The sequence below is a fragment of the Medicago truncatula genome, chromosome 1 (assembly GCF_003473485.1).
Source record: "Medicago truncatula cultivar Jemalong A17 chromosome 1, MtrunA17r5.0-ANR, whole genome shotgun sequence".
In the NCBI taxonomy this organism is placed as follows: Eukaryota; Viridiplantae; Streptophyta; class Magnoliopsida; order Fabales; family Fabaceae; genus Medicago; species Medicago truncatula.
In genome coordinates this window covers 32,340,051-32,346,315 of record NC_053042.1, presented here as the reverse complement: position 1 = coordinate 32,346,315, position 6,265 = coordinate 32,340,051, and the positions used below count along the sequence as shown (strand labels likewise).

The 6,265-nt window shown below is 28.2% G+C and overlaps 1 long non-coding RNA gene across 2 annotated transcripts; it reads right to left on the bottom strand.

The window, feature by feature from the left end:
* Window positions 1-541: 541 nt before the first annotated feature.
* Window positions 542-4,098, bottom strand: LOC112420003 (uncharacterized). 2 transcript variants are annotated; one of them, XR_005643014.1, is made up of 4 exons: window positions 3,984-4,098; window positions 2,791-2,864; window positions 2,043-2,077; window positions 542-1,220 (listed from the first exon to the last, which is right to left on the bottom strand). It is a non-coding gene; the product is annotated as an uncharacterized lncRNA (long non-coding RNA). The 2 variants fall into 2 exon arrangements; XR_003010216.2 differs by lacking the exons at window positions 2,791-2,864; window positions 3,984-4,098 and having other exon boundaries at window positions 2,043-2,340.
* Between the last annotated feature and the right edge of the window lie 2,167 nt (window positions 4,099-6,265).

Genomic DNA, 6,265 nt, shown 5'->3' with positions numbered 1-6,265 from the left:
AAAATATTGTCCCATAAAAATTGACTTATTTACTTTTCAATATAATATATTCTATTTTGCATTTATGATAAGAAAGAATACAATAATAAGACACTCAACTATTTTTCTCTCTATTTTATTTATACACTTTTTCTTAATATGTGTGAAATTAATAAAAAAACTCAATTAAAATGGGACGGAGGGAGTAGTATTTAATTTCATTTCACGTTTTTTTTTTTGCTAGCTTTGTATCGTGGCTCTTTTTGTCTTTAAATTTTTTGGATTGTTAATGTAACTGATTTCTCTTTCTCTTAATGTTTTCCTTACACTTCTTGTGCATGAACACGACTAAGATGTTCGGTTAATAAATTTCATTTTAGCTATTTAAAAATAAATAAATACAATTAAGATGGGAACCATTCCTTTAGGTTTTATAGGCAAAAAAAAAACTCAAAACCGACACTACCCGGGCACAAAACAAACAACCACAGAAAAATCTTATAAACAACCTAAAACGTAACTCAAAAGCAAATACAATTATAAGTGACATGAACTTCTTGCATTCTGGATATATATCATGGTATTTACGAGCTTTTCAAATAAAGTATACAAACACTAACCAAATAACGTTCAACTTATTGTTCATGACTTCACCAAAATTAAGACCACGAAACATATGATCATGTGTGCATTTTGATGTAAAACATTGGGAATACCCAACCAACCCAACACCAATAACCACCACAATCTTTCAAACATAGGATTTCAAAACAAATGATGTGATGATTCCTTAAGCACACAACCATCTACACAAAGATAAAGAGTGCAAATATTGCAATGCCCTAGCACACAATGTTATCCTTCGAATGGAATCATCTTATTCTAGCAGCTATCAACCTTTGATAATCACTTTTCACTGGATTCTCCTCACCATGCTTTGTTCTCCAAAAAGAAAAAAGAAAAAAAATATTCCAAGAATAGCTCTACCTCTCAATATAAAAAGGTTTCTCCTCCAAACCTAACCCTCAACAATTCCTAACCATATCAACCACATACATATTTTTATCAAACAAATTAAATATATAATGAATCTTTTCAATATAAATATATGTGTATATATAGACACACAAATATTTGAGTGACGCCCAAGATGTTAACTACTCAATTACAACAAAAGTGACCAGAACTACGAAAACGATTGGTGACTACGTCCACTTGAGAGTAATAATGATCCTTGACGACTGCATAAGTCAATTATTAACCTCTAAACTCATAATAGAAAGAAAACTCACAAATAATAAAATATGAAAACAACAAAAAAATTGTCAATTCTTTGTCAAAAACAAAATAACAAAACAAAAGAAATGTCATATCATACTTATGAATTGTAAAGTATATTTTTTACTAATATTTTTATTTCAAAAACATGAAAAACAACATTCAAAATTTAAAAATATAAAACAATAAAACCAGAATTCTGCAACAATTAATTAATACAAAGGAAAAAATATTTTCTTAACTACAATTCCTGAAATTATACCTTATAAAAAAAAAATACCTATCCACTATCTAATCTAACCAAGTCAATGTCATCTAGACTAGGTAGCTCATAGGACACACTAACTTCCTTGAGCATTGCATTATTAAAAAGTTTGTAATTTAGTACTATAATTATCTAGACAACTAAATAAAGAAGATTAAAAAAATAAAATAAAGAAGATTCAATCCAAAGACCTACTACCACAACCCCAGCTCCCCCATCCATCCCCTCCCCAAAGGTAAGATAAGAAAACTTAACAAACAATAAAACATAATTAAGATAATTTAAGAAGAACATGCAAATTTAGAACCAAATCTTGCACTAAAATATAGAAAATATACACAACATGCATGGCTCCTCGCACGCCATTCATTAAAGTCATCAACATCTTGATGAACTCTACAAATGGCATACAGGGAGCCAGGCACGCAATTAGTATATATATCTACATCATACTACATGTAATTAATTATATTTTGATTAATTATTGCACACAAGATGTAAGATATATAAGATGTCTTACCATTGGTGATGCTTTTTGCTTCAACAAGAAGTGATCTGAAAGAAATGAATTAGAGGAGTTGATCAGGAGAATATATACAGTATAAGAGGTAAGATGGAAGAAATTGAATTCCCTTCCCTCCCCTTTCTATAGTTTTTCCACCAAAGAGACAAAAAGGGCCCTCATATAGTTTCATAGCCTACTGTTTCATCTTTGAAAAAATAATCCAACTAACCAAAGTAGCTTTTATAAGTTGGAAATTTTGAAATGAAGTAAAAGCAAAGTTTGAAAGATTGAATGAAGGCCATGTATCATGTCTTTTTCTTACCTTTATAAAACAATCTCAAGGTTAAGATGATTTTGTTGAAATTAAGGGGTCAAATAAATATAAGAGTGTGTGATGAAGGTGAATAACAACAAAAAAAAAAAAAAAAAAATATATTTGTTTTTTTTCCTCCTGTTTATTACTGGATGATGCTATGATTTATGAGTCTAGCTAGGGACTCTTGGGTGTTGAATTTTATTATAATGGTTTCAAATATAACACATAAAGGAGAATTCTTTAATTGATGTTCTGAAATGGATTTGTCTTCAAGTGTTTGGATGATATTAGATTCCTATCACCCCACTATTGAATATCTTCAGAGAACGAGATCTTTCACTCCCTTGTCCTTTTCCATTTATACTTTGTGTTGTTCCTTTTAAGTTTTATTATTATTACTTTTGGTACACGTGATATTGTATATGAAATAATACATCAGAGTCTTACCATTAGGAATAGCTTGGGTACTTGTTCCTCTTCCTTTGTTTTTCTTCCTTTATGTCCCTTCTTTCTACATTTTCCTGCAGGCATTTCAAATCAATTTGCTAAGTTCACAAATATACATGTATATACACACATACATAAAATTAAAGTACATAGTTTTCTTTGAGGCAAAAGTACATAACTTATGCGATGAGACAAATAAAGGTATACTTAACTAATTATTCAAAAACATGTGACACATAAACTTGGAACATGACACTGTTAATTTTTTTCAATTTAAAACCTAGAATGACAAGTGTCAAAAGGTTTAAAAATTATAATATATACTTATTATTTGTCCAATTTTTAGAAATTTGTCTTCAAGAAATACTTATATCTAAGCCTCTAAGGTACTGAATTAGGCGTAAATGACATATATGCGAGACACATCAATCTATTCAATTAGTTTAAGGAAGTAGTTTAAAAACAAGACTAGAGATTAAATCGACAAGACCTTTAGGTCATAGTTTGATCTATTCAACCATGGTTAAAAAGGATAATAATAAATAAATGAATAATCCCCCTCAAATAAATAAGTAAAAAAGTGTTAAAAGCAAAGGTAAAATTGAATTAGATGTCGTTCAACCTTAGTTCAATCGGATTCAGCTAGATTGTGGTACAATCGAAAACAAATCAATGACTAATTGATTCTCAATTGATCTTAACAAACATTGATCTTGAAGATACTACCATATTTCTTTTAAGAGGATTGCCCATAGCTAAAAGAATTGGTAATTATTTTTCGGATGTCCTTATGGTGTATACAAAGTACAAGAGATCAATGATAACATAAACATTTTTAATTTTTTTTAAAATTCTCAATGATCAAAGAAACTTTAGAAAGAATTGATAGAGAGTGAAAAATAATAGATCTATACCATTGGTTTACATAAATAGAAGTAACTGGCAAAGGCACATGCACAAAGCAGAGTGACCGAATATAAAGGTTCCCTTCAAGTAAGACAGGAAACCAAAGTAGGACCATTGAAACAACAAAACAAATACCACAGTCAACAAAATATATGTAAATGTTTTTTAACACTACAAAACCTTAATTGTTTTGCATGATTGCAAAGAAGAACTCCAATTTGTCATCTTTGTTTTTCCTTTTTAATGAGAACTTAAATATTTGGCATTGTCTGTATGTTTGGACTAACCTTGTTACCCTTTGCATTGAAGATTCTATGCTTCTCTTCCTCTTTGTTTGTTTCTGCTTTGTGAACTTGCATTATTATTCTACTTCTACATGGTGTGGGGTTAATCAAAAAGATCATGGTGCTCATGAAAAAAGGTCAAGGATTCAAACACCTTTTATAACATGGACACACAAAATTTTCCAACCGCGTAACGTTAATATTTTACCTTGTAGTCAATACCACTTTTTTTGTACACATTCATTCCCCCCAATTATCTCCTTGAATGGTGAATTAATTATTGTATTCAAATTCAAATATAGAATCACATTTTGGTTGGTAAGGTAATGAAAGAGGAAAGAAAGATAATTAGGAAGATAATTTATTAATTACTGCTATTATTGTATTTCATATTATATAGAATGGCATTTTGGTTGATAAGGCAATAAAATAAAGGCTTAAATGTGTGTTTAGTCCCTGCACTTTCGCCCAGTTTTGGCATTGGTCCCTACGCTTTTTTTTGTTTGGCATTGGTCCTTGCACTTTCTAAAACTTTTGGCTTTAGTCCTTCCGTTAACTTTCCGTTAAAAAAAAAACCAAAACTAACGGTGTGCCACGTGGCCCAATCATGACATGCCACGTGGCACACTAAAAAACAAAAAAAAAATCAATATTTAATTATTATTTTATTCATTATTTTTTTTTACTTAAAAATATCATTAGTCCCTGCACTTTCAGCATTTTTTTATATTAGTCCCTGCACTTTGGTATTAGTCCTTGAATTTTATTTTTTTTAAATACTTTTTATTATGTTTTAATTATTGTTTTGTTCATTATTTTTATTGAGAATAATCATAAAAAAATAAAATAAAAAAATCTTTGTTAAAAAAAATGAAGTAATAATTGTATAACATTGCAAATGGAAATTGTATCGTATTAACACTGTAACAATAGATAAAAATCAACAAAGAAGATGGAAATTAAATTCAATTTATGGGGGAGACTATATTGCCAAAGTGCAATTTAATTTCCATCTTCTTTGTTGATTTTTATCTATTGTTACGGTGTTAATACGATACAATTTCCATTTGCAATGATTTGCAATGTTATACAATTATTACTTCATTTTTTTTAACAAAGATTTTTTGATTTTAATTTTTTATGATTATTCTCAATAAAAATAATGAACAAAACAATAATTAAAACATAATAATTTCATTGAAAGTATTTAAAAAAAAAAAAGTTCAAGGACTAATACCAAAGTGCATGGACTAATATCAAAAAATGTTGAAAGTGCACGGACTAATGATATTTTTAAGTAAAAAAAATAATGAATAAAATAATAATTAAAAATTGATTTTTTTTTGTTTTTTTGTGTGCCACGTGGCGTGTCATGATTGGGCCACGTGACACACCGTTAGTTTTGGTTTTTTTTTTTTTTAACGGAAAGTTAACGGAAGGACTAAAGCCAAAAGTTTTAGAAAGTGCAGGGACCAATGCCAAACAAAAAAAAGCGTAGGGACCAATACCAAAACTGGACGAAAGTGCAGGGACTAAACACACATTTAAGCCTAAAATAAATTATATGAATAATTTATTGATTGCCGATATTACTGTATTTCACATAGAGAATCACATTTGACTGATAAGGGAATAAAATAAATTATGAAAAAATAATTATTAATATTTAATTTTAATAATATGAATTCTAGAAATATTTCTTCATGTGTATGAATTAAAAAACCTTGTGTTAACCAAAAAATCAAGTTCCAAATGAGCTCTATACAAAACTAATCATTCGGGAGAAGCCGAATCCGGTTCTTGAGTAGAACAATTATTTTGTCACTCTACACTTTGTTGTAAAATTTCACCTTAAAAAGAAAAATTAAATATTAATGATTTTTTATTTAAAAAAAAAATCTTAAAAGATTTTAAAACTAATCAAATACACCAATCACCAGGTGTTCGCGGTGCACTTTAGATTGATTTTGATGCATAAATTCTTCCGATTTAATGTTGTTCACTTCGGTTTTGGATGACTAATTTAAAAAATGTGATCCGATTTAGTTTAATGTGGTTTAATTTAGATCCATTTTTTGATATGCAAATTATAAATTTTTTTTTTGTCCATTCGAGGATATTTGATAAAAAAAATTATATATTTTTTATTTTAATTCATTTTAATAACATAAAAACAAGATGAAAAAATATGATTGAATCAAAATATAACATATAAAATATATGAAATTATATTTAAAATATATAAAATAGTAAAAAAAAAAAAAAAGATTAAGTTAAACTAATAA